This window comes from Pteropus alecto, unplaced genomic scaffold (genome assembly GCF_000325575.1).
Source record: "Pteropus alecto unplaced genomic scaffold, ASM32557v1 scaffold70, whole genome shotgun sequence".
Taxonomy (NCBI): domain Eukaryota; kingdom Metazoa; phylum Chordata; class Mammalia; order Chiroptera; family Pteropodidae; genus Pteropus; species Pteropus alecto.
In genome coordinates, this window is record NW_006431912.1 from 2,391,889 (window position 1) to 2,414,388 (window position 22,500).

The 22,500-nt window shown below is 33.5% G+C and overlaps 1 protein-coding gene across 1 annotated transcript in view; it reads left to right on the plus strand.

The window, feature by feature from the left end:
* Nucleotides 1-22,500, plus strand: part of NDUFAF2 (NADH:ubiquinone oxidoreductase complex assembly factor 2) — a 124,378-nt gene that overhangs the window by 306 nt on the left and 101,572 nt on the right. The gene's annotated exons all lie outside the window — the stretch shown is intronic.

Consider the following 22,500-nt stretch of genomic DNA (forward strand, 5'->3'; position numbering starts at 1 on the left):
ACATGGGACATTCATGATGTCACCTGAGGGGGACAACCCCAGTTCGTTCACCCCGCCGCCCCTTCACTGTTGAGTGGCTTGTGTTGCGAACCGGCCCTGAGTGTGTCCGCGGTCCACGCTCCGCAGCTTGGTCCGGTGCGCCCCGCACACACCCCTTTCCTCTCCTCGCCGAGAACCACGCCGGCGGAGGACGCCCCAGTGTTGGTCCTTGCCATTGGGTGACACGACGGAGACAAGCCCACAGAGGTCTTACGAAAGGTTCTCGGAAGGGCAGGAAAGTGGCCTTTCCTCCTCCTGTGTCCGCGTTGCGAACAGGCCAGAATGATGTAATTGACGAGGTGTATCTTAAGCGCCTCTGCTTTCTCCTTGATGTTGACTTTTCTCAGTAACTTTCGGGCTGGCCCCGTTAGTCATCTTCCTCACAACTATCAGAAGTAAGTCCATGCACAGACAGCGTGAAAATGAGATCCCCACGAGGCTCCATGTTACCTTTCTCACGAGTTTGCAATCCAAGATCACGTCGAGCTCACTTTAAGATACATGGCTCTAATTGTGATGTTTCTGTATAGGATTAGTGCGAAATATGTAGTGGAATTTGGGGAGGTAGGGGTCGTTCCCATTGGTCGAAATCACGTGTAGCAGCCGTCATAATCTCTGTGCCTTTTCAGCACTGCGATGCAAAAGATCTCAGGCTTGGGGTCAGAAAAGCTTGGTTTAGAATATCAGCTTTGACACCTAGCAGCTGAGGAATCAAAGACAGTATTTGTCCTCCCCAAGTCTCGGCCTCTTCACTTTAAAGTTAGAGATGGTAATAACCACCGTTATATTGAGAAGCACTAAGATCTTTCCAAAATTATGTTCCATTCATTTCCTGTAACTCTTGACAAAGGGAATTACTTCCTCCTTGCATGATGGTGAAGTATTTGACAGATTTCAAGCAGAGGGAAAGATATTTATGTCCCATTGTTGTCAATAACATTAAAAAATATGTAAAACATCAGATTGATTTATTTATTGAAGTGTAATTTACATTCCGTACTATTTATCTTTTTTGGTGTACAGTTTTATGATTTTTGAAAAATGCTTAGAGTTCTGATAGTATCACCACAATCAAGATACAGAACAGTTCCTTCAACCCCCAAATTCCTTCCTACTCCTTAGTAGTTCATTCCTTCACCTCATACCCAGCCCTTGGCAACCACTAATCTGTTTTATGTCTCTACTATTTTTCCTTTTTCAGAAAATCATATATATAAAATTACACAGGATGTAGCCTTTTGAGTCTAGCTTATTTCAGGTAGCACAATGCAATTGAGATTCATCCATGTGTCAGTAGTTGTTCCTTTTTATTGCCAAATAGTTTTCTGCTGTTACTTTTCATAATACTGAGCTTTAGTCGATGTTCCCAAAATGGAATCCGTTGAGGACAAGGCAGGGATAGCAGTGGACAGAATGTTATTGTGATGCTTGCTTTTAGAATGCAGGACAAATGTTTCATCATAGTAGATTTACTTTTAGAATACACTTTTAAGTATAACCTTCATTAGGTTTTTTTGCATAGCAAATTGTTTAGGCTACTGGCAGTGATTTTCAGACTGTTCATTTTTTAATAATTATTAAATAAATCTTCAATTCAACATTTTCTTAGAAAATGTTACTTTTGAAAAGATGTTTTCATTTCACTCAGTTTTTAATGAAGCTTGTACATTTATAAAAATTGCGAGCAAAGAAAAATTCATGCTTAGGTTTTCATGAACGTATTTAGTGTCAAATTATATTTTCTGTATTTATGTTACTATATTTAGATTCACATATCTTTGGATTGTCATTGTGCCAAACACATTATTTTAATAACATTTCCCGAATTTTATATTTCATGCTTTTTGGTTTAAAAAAAAAAAAAAAAAAAGATGGCCTTTGAATATGGAGTTCTCAAACACTTTGGGGAAGCCAGATCAGTCAAGGTATAAACCAGACTTGAAAGATGTAATTTAAAATTGAGATTTGTCAATCTAAAATTGAATTTTGTTTAAAATTGAAGGTTATTTTTTATACCATTTCTATGTGCCTCCTTTTTAAAAATGTTAGTTGGATTTTACGTTGTGTTCTAACCTGAGAATCACTTCCTTTTTATTTACTTATCCATTTATTTTTAACTATTAAATTATGAAATATTTCAAATATAAAAAGTAGAGAGAATGATAAAACAAATCTCCATGTACCTTACTCACTTTAGATAGTTATCAACTCATGGCTAAATTTTATTTACACCTTACCCCTCACTCATCACTCCTCTTATTTTGAAGCACATTCCGACATCATGTCAATTTACCTATGAACATTTCATTAAATATACTTCTTAAACACATACTCTTTTTAAATATAATAACAATATTATCCATCATCCCATAGAAATCAGCAATTCCTTACTATCATCCTGTCCTTATTTCCCTGGCTGTCCCATAATGCTCTTATTTAATGATTAATTTGTTTACTTATTTTTGCAGTTTGTATAAATTGAGCTCTAAAATCTTTATATTATGATTGCTAGTATGTTTTTAAGCCTCGTAATTTATAGGTTTTCTCTTTACGTTGATTTTCCTCCCTTCTATCTCTCTTTCTCTCATACATACACCCCTGCTTTTTCAGGCATAGGTGTTTCCAAAAAAAACATACTTTTTTTTTTTTTAAGTAATAGCATTAACCCATTTATATTTGTTGTAATAAGTCATATATTTAGTCTTCAGTCATCTTATTTTTTGTTTTCTGTTATTTATGTTTTATTATGCCTGACTGCCCCCCTTAGATGTCTTTTGCAGCATAACCTTCATTTTTCTTAAAAATGACTACCAAGTGAGACCTGAGAGTGAATGCTACAGTCCTGTGGCTTCTCATAGGGCTCTGGTAGAATTTCTCTGGGAGAACTGTACTCAGTACTCAAGGTGCCTTCACTTTCAGCCCTTGTAAATGGAAATCTTAAGAATGTCGGTATCAGGTCAGAATCATAGTTGAGAAATAGAGAAGGAGCTCGTGGAATGCTTAGCACATGCTATTGTTGAGAGTATTTTTTTTTTTTTACCTTATTTTGTAACATCTTACAAGCTGTTCATATTAGTGATAACTAGACCTCTCTGTGGGAGCATTGGTGGCATTTCCAAATTCCTTTGACTTGACCCTTACCATTTATTTGTCCCTTGCTCTCAGGCTTGCTGCTCTAAGCTTAGAATTTTCACAGTACTTTTTTGGGGAAACTCATATAGATTCTTTCCAGTGTGGCTGACATGTCTGTGCTGATTCACGAATCATAGTTGAGAAATAGAAGAAGGAGCTGTGGAATGCTTAGCACATGCTATTGTTGAGAGTATTTTTTTTTTTTTTACCTTATTTTGTAACATCTTACAAGCTGTTCATATTAGTGATAACTAGACCTCTCTGTGGGAGCATTGGTGGCATTTCCAAATTCCTTTGACTTGACCCTTACCATTTATTTGTCCCTTGCTCTCAGGCTTGCTGCTCTAAGCTTAGAATTTTCACAGTACTTTTTTGGGGAAACTCATATAGATTCTTTCCAGTGTGGCTGACATGTCTGTGCTGATTCACAGGCTAGTTAGTACTGCCGAGTTTGCCTTCTATCTCATCCTGTACTATTTATTAATTTTTTAATGTGACAAATACTTTTCATCACTGCTTTATGCAAACCATATCTATTTGATGAATTTCAGATCTATTGGCCTAATATTACTATTAGGCTACTAACAGATAAAGATACTATTAGGTACTAACTCTTAAGGCATACCCCCTTATATATTCTTTAATAAATTCAAAAGGATTTGGGAAGATAAATGAGGTAAACATGAATCAATGGCTATTTTAAACTGAACTGTACATATTTAATTTGTAACAAATTAGAAATACATTTTTCCTCCATTTTGTTCTCTACTTACCATAGCCGCCAATGTTTTTTAGTAATGCTTACTTACATTAATGATAAGTAGCAGTCATTGGGTATTAATTCTGATTATTTCATGTCTTTACAATAACCATTAAGGGATTATTATCCTCATATTAAACATAGGTTATTGTTTCATTCCTGAATACTTAAATGAGCTTCATGTGTACGTGCCTGGGTACAGAGTAGGTACTCAAAAAATAGCTGTTAAATGAATTGTTAAAAGATATTTATGGACCCAGAAATATAAAAACAAAAACAAAGCAAAAAAAAATTTTTAAACTACAGGAAATGATAGTTTTAAAAAATGTTAAAACAGATAATTAAAGTATATTTTGTATGTTTATTTATGATAAATGGGCCAAATTATTCTTCAAGGATTAAAATACTCTCATTAGAAATAAGTATGTTTTCTATAACTTTTCTAGTGTGGTTCCTGTAGACACTTAGCTTGATCAGTGACCTAAGTTTAGTGTCATAGCAAGCATCAAACTTTTGTTAAGATACCGTCTAATTTTTTTCCTTTCAGGAAGAATATATCATCTGGCAATTCAAAACCTATATCATCCCCTATTACTTGTACTTATAGAGCTGCATTGTTTTTTATGTCACCAATTCGTATTTAATATTTAAATATACTAAAAACTATAATGAATTAGAACTCAATTAAGACATAGTTATTAAGCATCAGACAAAGTAAATGGTCAAAATTATTAAGAAGGTATGTCTTGTTTCAGTAGGTAACTGGATGATCATGATGTAACTTGATGAATGTGATATTTACTCTTAACATTTGGGAAATCATTAAGACATGATAGATTTTTCCAGAAGGTGGCAGCATTGTTTTAAAAAATTATAGGTTGCCTGTTTAATATTTTTGAGTTGATTTGAGGGAGGAATCTTTTCTCTAATTGGATTTAGATGTTTTCCTCCAAAATAAAAACCCAACATTACTGCTTTATATAGTGCTAACTTTTAAGACAAGGATTTTACAATGACACTATGGATTGTTCCTAGTCAGTAATGCACAATAATGTAAGTGGCAATTATATTTTGAAGAATTGACCAAAATATTAAGAAATCATACATATGATTTTTCCAACAGTAAATAATATTCTGTCTTGAGTTGTTAGTGATCACATAATCATCACTATTGGCATCATCAAATTGATAGAATATCCTAAAATGTCTTATGATTTTAGCTTAAACATGCCTTCTGTTTAGGGATAGCATGAAAAAGTTGGACTTACTTTAAAATACTTGATTTAATATAAAATACTAATTATAAACTTCCAGTATAGATTGTCTCAGGGTTGTTTGAAGGTTGGACTTTTAATTTTATGACCTTCATTTTTAAATTTCATTTCTTAATTGTTTCCCTCTGAGACTATTTCATTTGATTATTGAATTCCTTTGATTTGTGTGAATATGCATGTTTGCTTAACCACTTAATTGTGTTTTGGTGAAGGGAAAATCCCTATAGTTCTTGATTGAATTCCTGTTTCATATCAGTAGAGCCACATCTGTGTCATACTTTCATCCAAGAGAAAAACAGGAGGATGAAATGTGTTCACAGTCATACATGTCAGTCCTTTATAGTGGCTTTAAAATGAATTTAAGCAAACTTAATCTTGATTCTGCCTTTCCCTGTCAAGGAAATATAGGATCTTTTGAGAAGAAATGAAAACTAATAATGAATGAGTGACTAAGCTATATTATATCTGTTTCTAAGTGAGGCTGAAAATATTTCATGTAATAGAAAAGAAGTACTTGTCCTCTTTTGCTTTGATGATTTTATAATTGCTTTATATTAAGCATATAATGTCAATAGCAACAATAATGATAAATAGTATTATTAAAATTAAGTTATTATCTACTTTGAATTATTCCCAGCTCTTGTCATGATTCACTGTATTTGTGGAAGAATTATAATAAGTGAGGAAAAATAGTATATCTAGTGTTGATTTATCAAGGTCATTTAGTGATAAACTCTATTTGTGTTATCTTCACGTGGAATTTAGTTTCCCTGTGTCAATGTAAATCAGATGAAACTCTTACTTTTCTTACTTAGCACTCTCACTTTTCAAAGTACTGCTCATTTCAACAATTCATTTCTGCTGCTATTTAAAGACTTTTAAAGTGATTTTTACTCTACAAGAATTAGAAAATCAAGTTGACATGCTTGCTTTTGAGAATTGACAATTGAATGGGATTGGGTAGAGAATTATCTTCAGAACCATATTGCAGACTTCATTATTTGATTGTTAGAACAAATTTCCATTTTTATGAAATGACTTAGGAATGTATATGATTTTTTAAAAAACTACTTTTGTAATTTTAACACTAAAGAGCTATTTCTTTCTTTTGGTCTTTATTGCCTTCCAGGTAACTGGTGCCTCCATCTTGTGGTCCAAGGTACAAATTGCACTCTTTGCCAGAGATTCTAATTAAGCTTTTCTTTTTCCTCAGCTGAATATATTATAAAGTTATTTATTTTCCATGTTTTATTTATTAAAATCATAAGTCTTATTAAACAGGCATTGATCCAGACTTCAGTGTACTTATTTTAACCCTCACCTAGAATTCACCATTCTCTAAGTGTTAAACTTTGTAATATATGCCCCCATTATGTTATAGATGATTGCTTTTGTAGCTATTTCCCTGACTCTGTGTGTTCTGGACAATGTTTGGATCATCGCAGGTGTTTAGGAAAGTTTATTTATCTATTTGACTGATAGTTATTGAATACTCACTGTGTGCCAAGTACAGTCCTAGGCATTTGAGATATATCGATAAATAAAATACTAAAAAGCCCATGTCTTTTTCAAATTTACATTCTAGCTAAGGGAGTCGGGTGATAATATATATTAAATAATTGTTACAGTATGGTAAGTGCTGAGGAAAAAAGAAAAAGTAAATCAGAGTAAATCAGAATCAGGAGTACTGGAAGTAGGGAATGGGTTGAAATTTTTAATGTAATGGTTAAGGTAGCTTAGTTTAGATGGTGACATTTTGAATAGACTTAAAGGAAGTCTAGCCAGATGGGTATCTGGAGCAAGAGTGCACCAGTCAGAGGGAATAGCAGTGTAAATGAGCTTTTACAGTGAATAAAATGGGGAGTTTTTCTCAACTCTTGGTGCCTAACATATGCTAGATATTTCGTTAGTGTTTGTTAAATTGAAAGAAATACACTCCACAGAGATAGACATTGGCTTACCTTATCTCATTTCCTTTCTTGCAGTGCTTCTGCTGCTGCTTTCTCTTAAACATAAGAAGGATAAAGAGGAAAGTAGTCTCTCTGAGAATATAGAAGCTCTTGAGATGGTTTCACATTAAACCTAAAAGATTTCCTTGTTATTTTACCTCTATAATTTGATTTTCTTTTTCTAAGATGTTATTTCTGAGGCCTTTGAAATGACCTACATTTAGTCACTGTTTGCAGCAATACCATTTGTTTGTTTTTGTTTATTTGTTTGGAATTAGATATATTGCTCTATGCCTATGAACTATCTAGGGAGGCAGATGGTGTAATAGGAGAAATGGCAGTCCACCTTCTGCCACTTTCATTCATCTCTTTATTAGTTATTGAATATCGTCTATGTGCCAGGCATTTACTAGAAGTGTATGTGTGTGTGTGTGTATGTGTGTTTAAAATTAATAGACTTTAATTTTTAGAAATATCATTTTCACAAATTACTTTCCTTTAGATACTAAGATCTAGTTTGTAATGAAATATTTCAAGTACTTTAGTTAATGATCAAAATCATAGAATAAATACAATATAATCAAATATAGGCATTTTAAAATTGAAATACTTTTCCTCAAAAATTGTAGATTAGTAATATTGTCATGGAAGGTCAAAAGTAAAATTATGAGCCATTGAAGAAGTGTTAAATATAGAAGTGGGATATTTAAATTTCATATTTAAATTTCTATATTTAAATTTCATTTAAATATAGAAGTGGGATATTTAAAAGTTAATACAACTTTTTAAATAATCAACTTTTATCAAAGCCAGAATACATGCAAAATACTTCAAATCGATGGTAAAATTTTTGCAGATCTGCTTTTATTAAGCAGACTTTTTCATGTAATTGTATTGATTAATGATATGGATATGGAATAACAGAATACAAATGATATATGCTACAATGACTATCCGTAGGTGTTTATCTCACATGTATTTTCTGTATTTTCTAAAATACTCTTGCCTTCAAGACTTCTTTTGACCATTCAGCCATCTGTACCAAAGAAAAGTTGTACATCTGAGTCTCTGTTTGTTTGTCCTGTTGGTTTGTTGCTTTTAGATTTACATCTCACATGCTGGTAAGACAGTACACTCATTTCTAAATCCATTTTTACTAGAGACACTTTATATTTTTCCTTCATGACTCTTACAAAAAGGTATTTTCCCCTTCTGAATCTTAGATTCACTCACTTGATCTTTAGGTTTTCCGCATGATAGCATTGACTGCTTTTTTTAATTTTCTAAAGAGCAACTTAAAAATAATGTAGCTAGCCTAATTTATAATAAAAAGTATTTCTAATTTAAATAGTTCCTGATTTTTTTATCTTTGATAAACATTGGAAGTTACTGTGATAGAAAATTAGAATTAAAATATTTTTACTTTAATTTTATTATATCAGAAACCACATGACCAGCTTGAAGAAGAAAGATAAAGAAATCGTTGTCATTAAAATTTTTAACCTTGTTTGTTTTTGTGTATGTATGTGTGTGTATATCTTTAAGACTATTACTTCCTCTCAGGTATGAAATATCCTTTTGAATGGATACTTTTATTCATTTATAGATTGAGATAACTGAGGTCTGAAGAAGCTTTAGCTCAAAGCTTCTAAGAACTCAGGATATATTTTCTCAGTATATTTTAACAAAAATGATAAAGTAATTTTGGAGTATACTACTTTTTATTAGTATGCACCACACAATAAATACCTTACTCTTCTTTTATATCAGTTGAACTTTCTTTAGTGCCATTGTTATTTTATTTATATGTGTACGTATCTAATGTCTGCTATATTTATAGTTTTTCTTTTGAAAATTATTTATCGGAACCAAGTCAAGTTTTATAGCTAGTTCACAAAACTGAAAACAGCAAGGTTTTATAATGAAAGCACTGCCATATCCCAACGATAATAACCCAGTGCTGTGTTATAATTGTGGCACACGTTCATCAACACAAAGTTTTGGCGACTGCAGTATAGTTTCCAATCAATCTCTTTTGAAACTCATAAAAATGTCTGACCATGTTGTGCAATATTCCTATAACTGTGTATGACTTCACTAAGATGTTTGCATTTAGGCAAGATGTCCAAATGAGGAAAATAATTGAATCATTGGAAATGTTGTGAAAACAGTTGGTTAAATTATAAGAAAGGAAAATGGATCAAAGCTAGTGTCAGATTTTAGTCAGCTGTATAACCATTTGTCTAGTTAAATTAGGTATGATAAAAAGGTTGCTAACATTGGAGTTAAAAACTTAATTGAACTCTGGATAACTAACTTTTGATTTATAAGCTGTAGGGTGAATCTTGATAACCTGTTGTTATGTTATTAGAGTTAGAAAATAAAAGAATTAAGCACAATTATTTACAACTAATAAAATTTTATGTTTTTAAAAAATTATTTTAATGACCATCATTTTACATCAATTAGCAAGTAAAACCTTTTCAGGATCTCCCTTTCTATTCTTACCTTTACTATACTTGGGGATTCTCTCTTCCTATGTTTTTTTTTATTGCTGTTTTTTTTTTAAATTTATTTATTTTTAATTCTTTAATGTCACCACATATTTGACCTCTTTTACCCCATCTACTTCCCCCCTCCCATGTACCCTCTGGTAACCGCTAGTCTATTGTCCATGTCCATGAGTCTCTGTTTGTTTGTCCTGTTTGTTTGTTGCTTTTAGGTTTATATCTCACATATTAAGTGATACTATGTGGTTTTCAATTTTTTCTGCCCGGCTTATTTCGCTTAGCATGATTATCTCGAGGTCTCTCCATGTTGTTGCAAATGGCAGTATTGCATCTCTTCTTATGGCTGAGCAATATTCCATTGTATAAATGTACCATAGCTTCTTTATCCAATCATCTATTGTAGGACACTTCAGTTGCTTCTATGTCCTGGCCACTGTGAATAATGCTGCTATGAACATTGGTGTGCAAATATCTTTTCAGATAAGAGTTTTCAAGTCTTTGGGGTAAATACCCAGCAGAGGGATTGCTAGATCATATGGTAGATCAATTCTTAGTTTTTTGAGAAACCTCCATACTGTTTTCCATAGTGGCTGTACCAATTTGCAGTCCCACCCACAGCGTATGAGGGTACCTGTTTCTCTGCATTCTCTCCAACATTTGTTATTACTTGTCCCGTTGATAACAGCTATTCTAACGGGTGTGAGATGATATCTTATTGTAGTTTTGATTTGCATTTCCCTAATGCTAGCGATCTTTTCATATGTTTGTTGGCTGTTTTGTATGTCTTCTTGGGAGAAGTGTCTGTTCAGGTCCTCTATCCATTTTTTGATTGGATTGTTTGTTTTTTTGTTGTTATTGAGTTTTATGAGTTCTTTGTATATTTTGAATATTAGGCCCTTATCAGAGGTGTTGCTTGCAAATATATTTTCCCATTTGGATGGTTGTCTCTTTCCTCCTATATTTTTTAATTATATGCTTGTGCAAGAACAAAAATTTAAAAATACTTTAAAAAGCAGCCTCCAAATGAGGTATTAATGTCTTGAAAAAAGGCCTATTCACTAGCCACTTGTGAAGTGTCTTGCTAAATTGCAACCAAACTCTTACTGTGACTCTCAGCCAGTAAGTAGCAGCCACCTCTATCATTTTGGGGGAAGAGAAAATAGTCAAGATTTTAAACTCTGGGAGTCTCAGAAGTGAGTCTGGGTCAGATTTGGAGCCAATAGGATTACATTTGTAGCTACTGCCTAAATTGTCAAAAAGCTAACATATTCAGGAATATGGTGGTGTTATTGGGGGGCAATTGTAATCTTGAATGAATGAATAAATAAATCAACAAATCTAAAGCTTTAATTTTAATAAGAAAAATCATAATCATTAACATTTAACTGTGTCCTTTAATAAACTGACACCGAAGGGACAAAAAACTTAATAATCACTTTCTTTTCTTTCTACTGTGTATTATTTTAGAGGGTTATTCTTTTATATCTTTTCTGAAAATTATGAAATAAGATTTGTGGAAACTCCAAATAAATTGTTTCAAGAATAAGAAATTATTGCTGTTTTGGAATTAGAGTAGCCTGATGACCTTTAAAAAATGTTCCCTTGGTTTAATATGTGGAATAAACTTATAGAATTTTATTTTCTCTCAACATACTAAAAACATATTTTTCTCCTATGAATAGGCATGAATGTTGAGAGACTTAATAAAGGCTTTGGCTGTTGAGTAAACCATAAAAATGTTACCGAGATTTCAGTCATTTGCTCCCTCCAAAATGAAAGATACTTTTACTCAACCCTAATTTCTGTATCATCCTTTCTTTCTGCAAAAATCCCATTTTGCTCTCCTTCTAATAGTATTCTACACAGTAGGTGATACCTTTCTCTGGCTCCCTTCCCTATAGCATGACCTAACTGTGGAAAATTCCTTGTCAAGCCTTCCTAAGTCCCTTAATTTTTTTTTTTTTGCTAGATAATTTATTGTTGAAATGAAATTTTTAAGTATAGGAGACCTGTTGTATTCAGAGATTTATGATTTAACATTTTGAATACTACAGTGCGCTGTAGCAACTTATGTTTTCAGTATACTATGAAGTATGAAACCACTTAACCATCATAGAGGAAGTGAAATTGGAGGCTTTGAGGCTACGTATTCTTAATATAGAATCTATGTATTTAAAACCTTAACAGACCAATTAAAGTTTAGTGGAAATAATAGTATGTTACCCTAGATGAGTAAGGAGCAGAGGACCTCAAAAATATTTTCTGTATTAATAATCTCCCCAGTAGGTATTATTGTAGGCTGATAAGAAAATCTTTTAAAATATAAATGCCCTTTTGGAGGAGTAAAGCTATCATCAATTCTCACTTTAATCTGGATTGTGTTAACTATTAAGGATAACAATATCAAATTGGATTACAGGACAGTTAAGGTTGGGAGTTGTTTTAGAAGGTTAAGAGAGGAGATTGCTTTCTTACTTTGTGAGGCTTACGTCTATGAGGTAGAACACTTTTTAGATACAGAAAGAATGAGGAGACATAAAATGGGAGAGGCATTTGGGAAGGGAAGTTGAAAGATCAAGGTAGACTTTGTAATTTTGTTCAGAATCCTGGTTGTGTCTCCTTGAAAATCACCTTTCGCTTTCACAGACATAATCTTCTGTAAGTCCTTGTAGAATCTCAGACCCCATCCCAGACCTACTGAATTAGCATCTTCATTTTCACAAGATCTACGGCTGATTCACATGCACGCTAAAGTTTTAGGAGCACTACTGCAAGTAACTGATAATCTGTGTCAAGCAAACATGGTTAGTTTAGAAAACAGCCTTCCTACCTTCCACACCCCTAGGCACTCCTCTCCACTCCCTTTTCTGCCCTTTTAATTTAACCATCCTAGTCCAGGCTACTCTAAACTCTTATTTTTCAGCTCAGTGTTTTATATCCTTGGTACTTCCCTGTTGACACAGGGAGAGAAGGAAGAGAGGAAGATGTACTGAAGAATATACCACCTAAAAGAGGTTCATGAAATAAGTCAAATTTCTCACTTGTATGACCCTCATCACCTACCTTATGATTTATCAGATAGTAGAAATTTTCTTCTGTACAACCTTTTGGAAGATATTCCCTGTAAACTCAGAGAGCCTTTCATGTAAAGAAGTGGGATTATTATATCCTGGGGCACTCTGGAATAGAGCTTTTGCATGGTAGTGTTCTTGCACTACCTAATACAAGGGCTGATCACTTCCTGCTGGGTGACTGATTTGTTGCTGCTCGTAAGTGTTCTGCTTCTCTGACTGATTTGGGCAAAGAAGCAGACTTTTCATATCTCATGAGTAAATTTCAAGCAGCATCTAATTTTAATGGCAGCATTGGTACCAAAGAGGATACTTCTCTCCCTCTTAAAAGTTAAAATGATAGATATTTCCATGATCATACCATGCTTTTAAAATTTGTGACCCTCTATCTTTTAATGTCATTGTATTGTGAGTTGTAAATAAATCCCTTAACAGTGTTCATTGTTGAGAGTGTCCTTGATAGAGCAGAGCTAACTGGGTTATGTTTTAGCTACTAGGTGATTAGTGAGAATAAACTAGAAAAAGAAAAAAGAAGGAAAAAAATAATCTCCTCTACTTTTTATAATATGGGGATAAAAAAATAATTCCTAAGAGTTTTCTTCCTTAAAAGTATCTTGAAAGTGAGTCTTGCAAATAGCTTCAAAGTTGGAACTAACGTAAAATAGTATTTTACCCTGTCACATCTTTCATTTTCTCATTTCCATGTATTATTTCCTAAATTAATAAAGCAAGAGAACACGAGGGTCATTTGCAGCAAACACTAAGCATTCATACAATTTCCAATGAAATCTTTATAGTATTCGTGGCTATGAGGTTACTAGTAATGATTGCAGATGGCTGTAGCTATGTAGTAAACTGTCTTCTTCGTTACTAGGCCCAAGTTTATTAGCTATTGCTAACAATTGATATATATATCTTGAGAATAGAAACTAGTGCCTTTTTTGTCACTTTTTCTTCTTTTACCACCCTTCTGTTCCTAGTGATGATAAGTTAAAGAGGAAGATCGATAGTGCTATCTCAGTACCATATAAGTTTATGATGAGGAGTACCTGAAATTGGTTTGTGAGAATCGGAAGAACCTCCATTTTTCTTCATGCCAGCACCAGGAAGAGGGTGCTTAAAATTAGTACCAGCTCAGGGTATCATCCCCACCAAAGATGTAAACTCACATTATGATGCCATTGCTATTGAGAAAGCATTTAGGAAACTTTAGATCAAACTAAAGATCTTAGAGTAGTGTTTCTTATCCAAACTCTTTTGTGCTTATGCTTTGAGCACTGGAGAAATATACAGTTTAAATGGAAAACTATAGACCAATGGACTAGAACTGAGAGTTCAGAAATAAACCCATACATCCGTAAACAGTTGATTTGCAGCAAGAGTGCTAAAACCATTCTATGGGGGAAAAGACTAGTTTCTTCAACAAATGGTGCTGAAACAATTAGATATCTACATGCAAAAGAATGAACTTAGACTTCCATCTCAAACCACATACAAAAATTAACTCTAAATGGATTAACCATCTTATATAGGAGCTACAATTATAACACTCCTAGACATAAATCTTCATAGAATTTGGCAGTGGATTCTTAGTTTTGACACTGAAAGCAAGTCAACAAAAGAAAAAATAGATAAATTGGATTTCATCAAAATTAAAAACTTTTGTCCATCAAAAGACATAGCAAGAAAGTGAAATGGCAACCTACAGAATGAGAGAAGATATTTGCAAATTATATATCCAGTAAGGATCTAGTATCCAAACGACAAAAAAAGTAGTAATTGTATTTAGAAATGGTTAAAGGATTCGAATAGATATTACTCCAAAGAAGACATACAAATGACCAACAAGCACATGAATGGATGCTTAACATCACTAGTCATTATAGAAGTGCAAATCAAAACAACAATGAGATACCATTTCACACCCACTTAAGATGGCTATAATAAAAAAATGAAAAATAAGTGATGGTAAAGACATGAAGAAATTGGAACCCTCATACATTGCTTGCAACAGTGTAAAATGGTACAGTTGCTCTAGAAAACAGTTTGGTGGTTTCTAAAAAAGTTAAACAGAATTACCATGTGATCCAGCAATTCTACTTCTAAGTATTTATTCAAAAGAATTGATACAGGAATTCAAACATACTTGCAAACAAATGTTAACTATCACTATTCACAGTAGCCAGAAGGTGAAAACAACCTAAATGTTCGTCTGCAGGTGAATGAAAAAACAAATCGTGGTATATACAGACAATGGGATATTACTCAGCCATAAAAAGAAATGAAGTACTGATACCTGGTATAACATGGATGAACCTGTAAACATATTGTCCTACATAAAAGAAGCCAGACACGAAAGGTCACAAATATTGTATGTTTCCATTTACATGAAATACCCAGAGTACACACAGAAACAGAAAGCAGAGAGCTGGGTTTTTCTTTGAGGTCGGAGGGAATGAAGATGTTTTGGAACTAGATACAGGGGGTGATTGCACAGCATTTTGATTGTAATTGCCACTGAATTGTGCACTTTAAGATAGTTAATTTTATGTGAATTTCATCTTGATTTTTTAAAAAGGGATAATTGGTTATACTAGTATATAGGGATAATGCTGTCAATATCAGCATATCAAATACAGTTTATTTTGGAAAATGTGTGTTGTGGAGTCAGAGTACTTTATTCTGGAACTATTTAGAAAGTTCTCAAAGAACTAGATGTCTTATGATTTTGCTTTGTTGTATAGTGTTTTTGTTTTTTTGCCTTTTACAAATCAGAAAAGCTAATATTTAGAATTTCAGATTGAGGGAAATTTTTTTTTGGCTAGAATTTACATAATGATTTCTGGTGAAAAAATAAAAAATATTAGAAGATAATATGATTGAAGAAATAATTAAAATTGTTATAAATGATTGCAAGAGTATTACAAAATCTTCAATAGTGTTGAAGGATCCAATGCTCAGCATTGAAAATGTGCTGATCATCTGCCCTGCAAAAAGGATAAACAAAGGGGTCAAAAGAGCTTTAGTTTCTAGTGCTCCTCTTCACTGAGAAATGACTAGATTTAATGTTCATTTGCCACATATGGTTTCATTAAAAACACGTCAGCTTTTCTCTGCCCCATTAGAGGCTTTATACTTAGAGAAGTAAATGCAGCCTCCCATCAGACTTGCCAGAATTTCTGTCTGTACTGTTCGTTCAAAAGTTATCTTTCAATACTTTCTAAACCATGTTTAGAAATGCTTTATTCATAAATTAGCTTATTTCATGTTTAAAGTCAGTAAATGATATGCTGATATTATGTTTGATAAGAAAACATACAGATACCAAATAAGAATCTTAAATATCTGTTGACACTTGACAATGAAATGCAAATAGAAGTAGACTTAACCAGATAAAAAAAAAGACACTGCTTCCTTCAAGTTAGCCCTTTTGGCTCTCTCCCTGCCCTCATTTAAGAAGACCCGGGACTCCCACCTGCTTTTTTAGTCTGTGGATTAAAAATTTTCACCTGGCTCCTTTGCGATGGTCCATCAACCTCTGTTAGCCCCATGACTAGTGACCACTGGAGATCAAACACCAGAATATGTGAAATGTTTTGTGAAATCTTTTGTTTCACGTTACCTATTAAATGTCTGCTCATATTAGTATAAGAATGATTACAGAATGACAATGAGAGATATGGTTAACAGAGAGTAGGTAATAGTGTGGCTGGAAACCAAAAAGCAACTTATGTTTAAATAAGAGAGAAAGCATAAGGATAAGCCAAAGGGACAAAACATGATTTCTAGTTCACTTCTTATTCTTCTGTGAATCATTACCATATCATACCATGGCCTTTTTCTAGCAACAGACTTTCTTTGGGCATCAAGCCACCACATGATACTATTCCTAAAGGTTCTATTCTTATTCTCTTTCCTTGGCAGAAACACCCCAGGGAGGGAGCCAACTCTAGTTCCCCTTTCCCAATTACCTTCTAACTATTTCTCCTATCCCACATTCCCAGCTATTCCCCTCAAGGCTTTTCTCTGTCTAATAAGTCCAGATGGGCCCAACCTCCTTATACTTTTACTTTTAGGTTATATTTGTCTTCTATATCTTTTTAATGAGCTCCGTTTCACATTTGCCTGTGTTTAAAAATGATTGGGAGAATGCAAAGAATGGCTTCCCTGTGCAACTTTATTTCTAAAGGGAATACCAGTATGAAGACTTTGTACCAATATAGACTCGTAATTCATTGTGCCTATGGTATCTGCATTCCATTAATATTTTGTAGAGTTGCACTGAACATATTTTTCTTACCTGTGCTGTTCTGATAGTCTTGGGAGGCATAATTCAGTTGGTCTTCAATCCTTATTAAATATAGTTTTATTGGAAGTCATGTCTGATAAAATAGTCTTATCACTTTAGATATTTAGTAAAATCTTACTACATTGTAATGAATGGCTTAATAAATAAAAAGAAGTCAGAATTTTACTTACCTATAAAATCTTTTTTTTTCTTTTTTTGGTGCCGAAACCTGGGAATGTATAAAATCTTTTTATATTAGAGACATATTTTCTTTTTTACCTCTTTGTCTTTTAGGTACTAAGCTCAGGATTCATTCTGCTGGCATCCTCAGTCATCATCTGCATCCCTGACCAGACCTTATACAGTCACCTTATAACACAGGAGTGTTGTTGGCCCAAAGTCAACTAAGATTATACCTTAAAAACAAAAAATAACAAACCCTGCTTAATCAAGGCATCCTTACCTACCCTCAAAAACTGATATCCTCATATTTCTTCTGCAGCTGGACTAAAGTTTTAATGACTTGAGAAAGAGTGGAAATGATTGATAGGAAGACTGAGGTGAGAGTGTAGGAGATATAAACTGCCTGCTTGTATCAGCTCTAGGAATGAGAAAGAGCTGGCTAGGAAAGTACCAAGCAGGACAATATTGTCATAAAGTGGAATTAGAAATCATGGAAGAGTAAAAAGGAGTTCATTTCCTTAGTTCACAACTCACAAGATCAGTTATTAATTTTAAATTGTCAAATAGGTCTCCTTTTAGTTACCTGTTCTATGAGTTCACTGTAATCATAGCTTAAAATAAGGAATAAAGTTTTAGTTTAATAACTCACTTCTCTGTCAGATCAAACAAGGAGGGCATTCAACCCTAACTCCTTTGAGTCCTAAGTAGTCATATATTTTTTTATTCATATTTAAGATTATAAAAATCTTGGAAATGTGGTTTTATAATTCAAAATCTATCATATTTAAGACAATGTGTAAGTTCAAGGGCATTGGAATCAGTATAATTTATGGTTCTTTTTTTCCTCTCAGCTTGAATAACTTCAAATTCAGTGAAGTGTTGTTTGGCTTTTCTTACCCAAATTGTACACTTATCTGATCCACTTCAATAGTTGCCTATTTTCCCTTTCAGAAATGTCTGTTCTCTCACCAGGAGAATAAAACATTGTGCAGATGTAAGTTGGATACAATGATGCCAATATAATATATGCACTGTTCAATAATTTATTTTGTATCTGGAGTGATGCATCTGTTTCTTTCTTGTGGGAGGGGGTTTGAGCTTTGTTTCAATGTCATTTTAGGTACTGGTCCAATTCTTCCATCCAGTTAACCGAAAATGAAAATTTCCATCTGTTCAATTGCCATTCAGAGGAATGTTTTAACTCTAAAGCACATTATGACAACTTAAATTGACAGCATAATCTGACTTTTTTCTTTTATTTCCTCTTCGTATTCTCTTGAGCTTTAACAAGAGAGTATACTTTTTTATAGCTGCCTAAGATTATAAGATTTACTATTCTCTCTAGTAACTGTAGACCAGTAGAGCCTGAATGGCTGTCCACTATTTGCTGCTGTATTATGTATTTTTTTTCTGTCCATTAGTGACCTTACAGAAAACATACTTGTTAGCGTGTTATTAACAGAACAATGCAAACATAGCATTCTCTTTCTATAAGACTAAATGTCTGCCAGTACTATTTGGCATTCCATTGAATGCAGACTCCTTCCAATCGACTTTTGGAAAAGTATAGTTGCAGACTGATTTTTATTGATTATTCTGTACTTTAGAAAACTGGCTAAGGAGGCCTTTGGAATATACTGTCTCTAAAGTTTTTAACTCTTAAAGTACTAAGAATATTGTCTCAGATAAATTTTGTTGCTGAAATGGCAGAAAGATTTCTGCTATTAATATTCCAATTTAAATTAACCACCACCACACACAAAAAAAGCCTATTTATGAACCAGGTAACATTTTTAGGTGCAGTGAATTAATCAAATCCTTTCCCTCAAATGAAGGATTGTATCCTTGGAGCAACATGACAAGGTTAAAATAACTAATTTTTATGATAATGGCATAGAAATGCACTAAAACTTTAGCTATGCCAAACCCCAGAAAAAAAATTATTCTGGGTAGCTGGGTTTCTTTGAAGTAAGCATCTCTGACAGAGTCTGTATTGGTTCTTGTTTCTTCTTGAAGAGATTATATGATGGTACAAATTACAATAATGACCACCATTTACTTTTCTATTCTGTAAAATGTTTGTGCTTTCATAATGTGAGAGAGGAACAAACTTTCTTCTACCTGCCAAGGTTCTTTTGGTTGGTCTAATGATCAGATAGACATGAGACAGATTAGCAAGAGAAAATAACTAAATTTAATACATAAATATATATAGGAACCTCCACACATATGAGAGTCAGAGACCCCACATAAAGGACAAGTTCAGAGATAGAAAGGGGAATTGAGGTATATAAGACATCCTGAGCTAGGGATGAAGTAATGAACATTGGGGCTTCAAAGGATCATTGCAGGATGATAAGAAGAGCAGATGTTTCGTTAAAATCTTGCCGTTCTGTTCCGTTCTGTATAGGTAGGTCAAAAAGAGATTATCGCTGATAATCTTTTATTATGGGCAAGGCCCCTAATTCAACTTCTTCTAGGTAGTTAAAGGGGCAGGCAGAAGTTTCTCTTGAGCTTGAAGCTAAAATTGCCCTTAGCCCATATAATCCACATACATAGAAACACATCTTGGGGTGACTCATTCTGAATTCCAACAATAACCCTTTGGAGATAGTATAATTGGGCTGTTCGCGTTTATCTTATTTATCCTACATGGTTTTGCTCACTGAGTTTTTGTGTCATTATTTTTCCCTTTTCCCTTTTCCCATGCTATTGGCTTACAGATATCTTTTTTTTACCTTCCAATGTCTCATGTAGCTTTCTATAGCAAACATGATTTCCTATGGATCAAATCAATTAATAAGAATATTATATTTCAATGATATATTATGCTACCCAGGTTAAAGGATAATACTTGTAAACTGAAATAGATGTTTTCTTATAGTGCAGTCTTTGATATGGATAACCAAATGTAGACTTCTCAGTATATGGAGTATTTAAAAAGCATTGTTTATGAAATCCACTGGACTATCATGTAAGGGAGTAAAAGAGCATTTTTGAGTCTTTAAACATCAGAATGGAAAGATTCCAGATCTTAGATATTTTTAACTGTAATAATATGAAAATTTATATTTCTATATACTTTATGAGAGCCTAGGTAAATTTGAATTTAGTATTTGAAGTTTTGGGGATCTCATGGTCCTACAAATGCACTTGTTAAGCTGTTATTGGTGTCTCAGCTTCATTGGGAATGCTTTAATTTGTCATAGTCTACCCTTAAGGACAATTTACTTGGGAAATGTAACTAGAGAGCATTTAAGATATATCATTTAAAGGATTATAATTTATTATAATTCCAGGACTATAGATGTTTATGTTTTAAAAGCATTTGAAAACTTTCTACTTAATCACCTAAAAAAAGAAAAAGGAAGAGAAGAAAAGAGATGGGGGAGTGAGGGAAGAAGGGAAGGAGAGAGGGAGGTAAAAAGTGAGGGGAGAAAGAGAAAGGAAAGGAAAAGGGAAGAAGGCAGGAAAAAAAGAAGGGAAAAAAAAGTTGGAGTCAGCTCACAGTCTTATGGGAAATAGTAGTAGTATAATAAAGATAAGAAAAAATTGTGAGAGTTCAGAAGTTGTATGTCTCACTTTCAGTGCTGAGGAAGACTGAAAGAAAGAAACAAGCTATGGTTCTTGAAAGCTGAGTAATTTTTTAAACGGAAAAAGAAGGGTTGTTGAATTGGACAAGTATTCTAGGAAGAGAGAATGGCATGAATTGGTTCTGTACCTACAGATACTCACATACTATTTTTGTTTATTGTTCCAGTACCTAAGAACTTACGGCATGAAATTTAAAATGTTACTTTATTAAGTATATATAGATAGCGTATTGTACACGCAGCAATGTACTAGGAGATGCAGAGGTGCAAAAATAAGTTAGAGCCAACCCTGACCTCACAAATTGTATGATGTAGTTGAGAAACTCTAAGGATGGGCAGCCAGTCAGACCTGGATTTGAATTGTAGCTCAACAACTCAGTGATTCTTTGAGTCACTCAGAAAAATTTATTGAGCACCTTTGAGTCATTCAGAAATATTTATTGAGTATTAGGCTAAGTGCTGAAATATTGTGGCAAACAAGATATTGAAGGTACATGTTATCTCATGCATTCTAATTTTCCTCTCAGCTTTGTTGTGATTTAATTGAAACACAACATCATGTAAGCTTAATGTATATAACAATGACTTCATAACATATATTGAGAAATGATTACCACATTAGGGTTAGTTAACACTTTCGTCACTACACATAATTACTTTGTGTGTGTGTGTAGTGAGAACATTTATGATCTCTTTTAGCAATTTCGTTGACTGTACTTCCTATGGTAGTACATTATATGCCCAGAACTTATTTATCTTATAACTGGAAATTTGTACCCTTTGACCAGCATCTTCCCATTTCCTCCATACCCCACTCCTGGCAACTACCATTCTACTCTGTTATTATGAGTTCAGCTTCTCAGATTCTATGCATGAGATCTTGCAGTTTTTATCTTTCTCTCTTTCACTTAGCATAATGACTTCAAGATCCATCCATGTTCTCATGAATGGTAGGATTGCCTTCTTTCTCATAGGCTGAATAACATTCCATTGAATATATCTACCACATCTTCTTTATTTATTTGTCCATTGACAGAGACTTAGCTTGCTTCTATATCTTGGCTAACATGAATAACACCTCAATGAACATGGGAGTACAGATAACTCTTTGAGATACCGATTTCATTTCCTTTGGCTGTATACGCAGGGGTAGGATTTCTGGTTCTGTTTTTCATTTTTTGAGGAACCCCCATACTGTTTTCCATAGTGGCTGTACCAATTTTCATTCCTGCCAACAGTGCGTAAGGGTTCCCTTTTTTCCACATCCTTGCCAACACTTATCTCTCTTCTTTTTGATAATAGCCATTCTAACAGATGTCAGGTATCATGGCATTCTAATTTTAGAAGAAGGAGACAGACAACAAATATATAAACAATATTCCATCAGATAATTAGAAGTGCTATGAAGAAATAAACTGGAATATGTGATAAACAAGTTAGGGAGAGAGACACGTGGATTTTTCTTTTGATTGGATTATCAGGAAAGGCCTTAACGCAGGAATGGTTTTCTATTCCTAGAACAGAAAGAAGGCTTATAGCTAGACTACCGAGCAAAGTGGGGAGTAGTATAAAGTAAGATCAGAGGTAGTCTGAGGCCAGATCAATTAGGATTGATTGATTATGGTAGCAAGTTTGATTTTTATTTTAAATATATTTGGAAGCTATTGAAAGATTTTAAATAGGTCTTGCTGTTTAAAATAT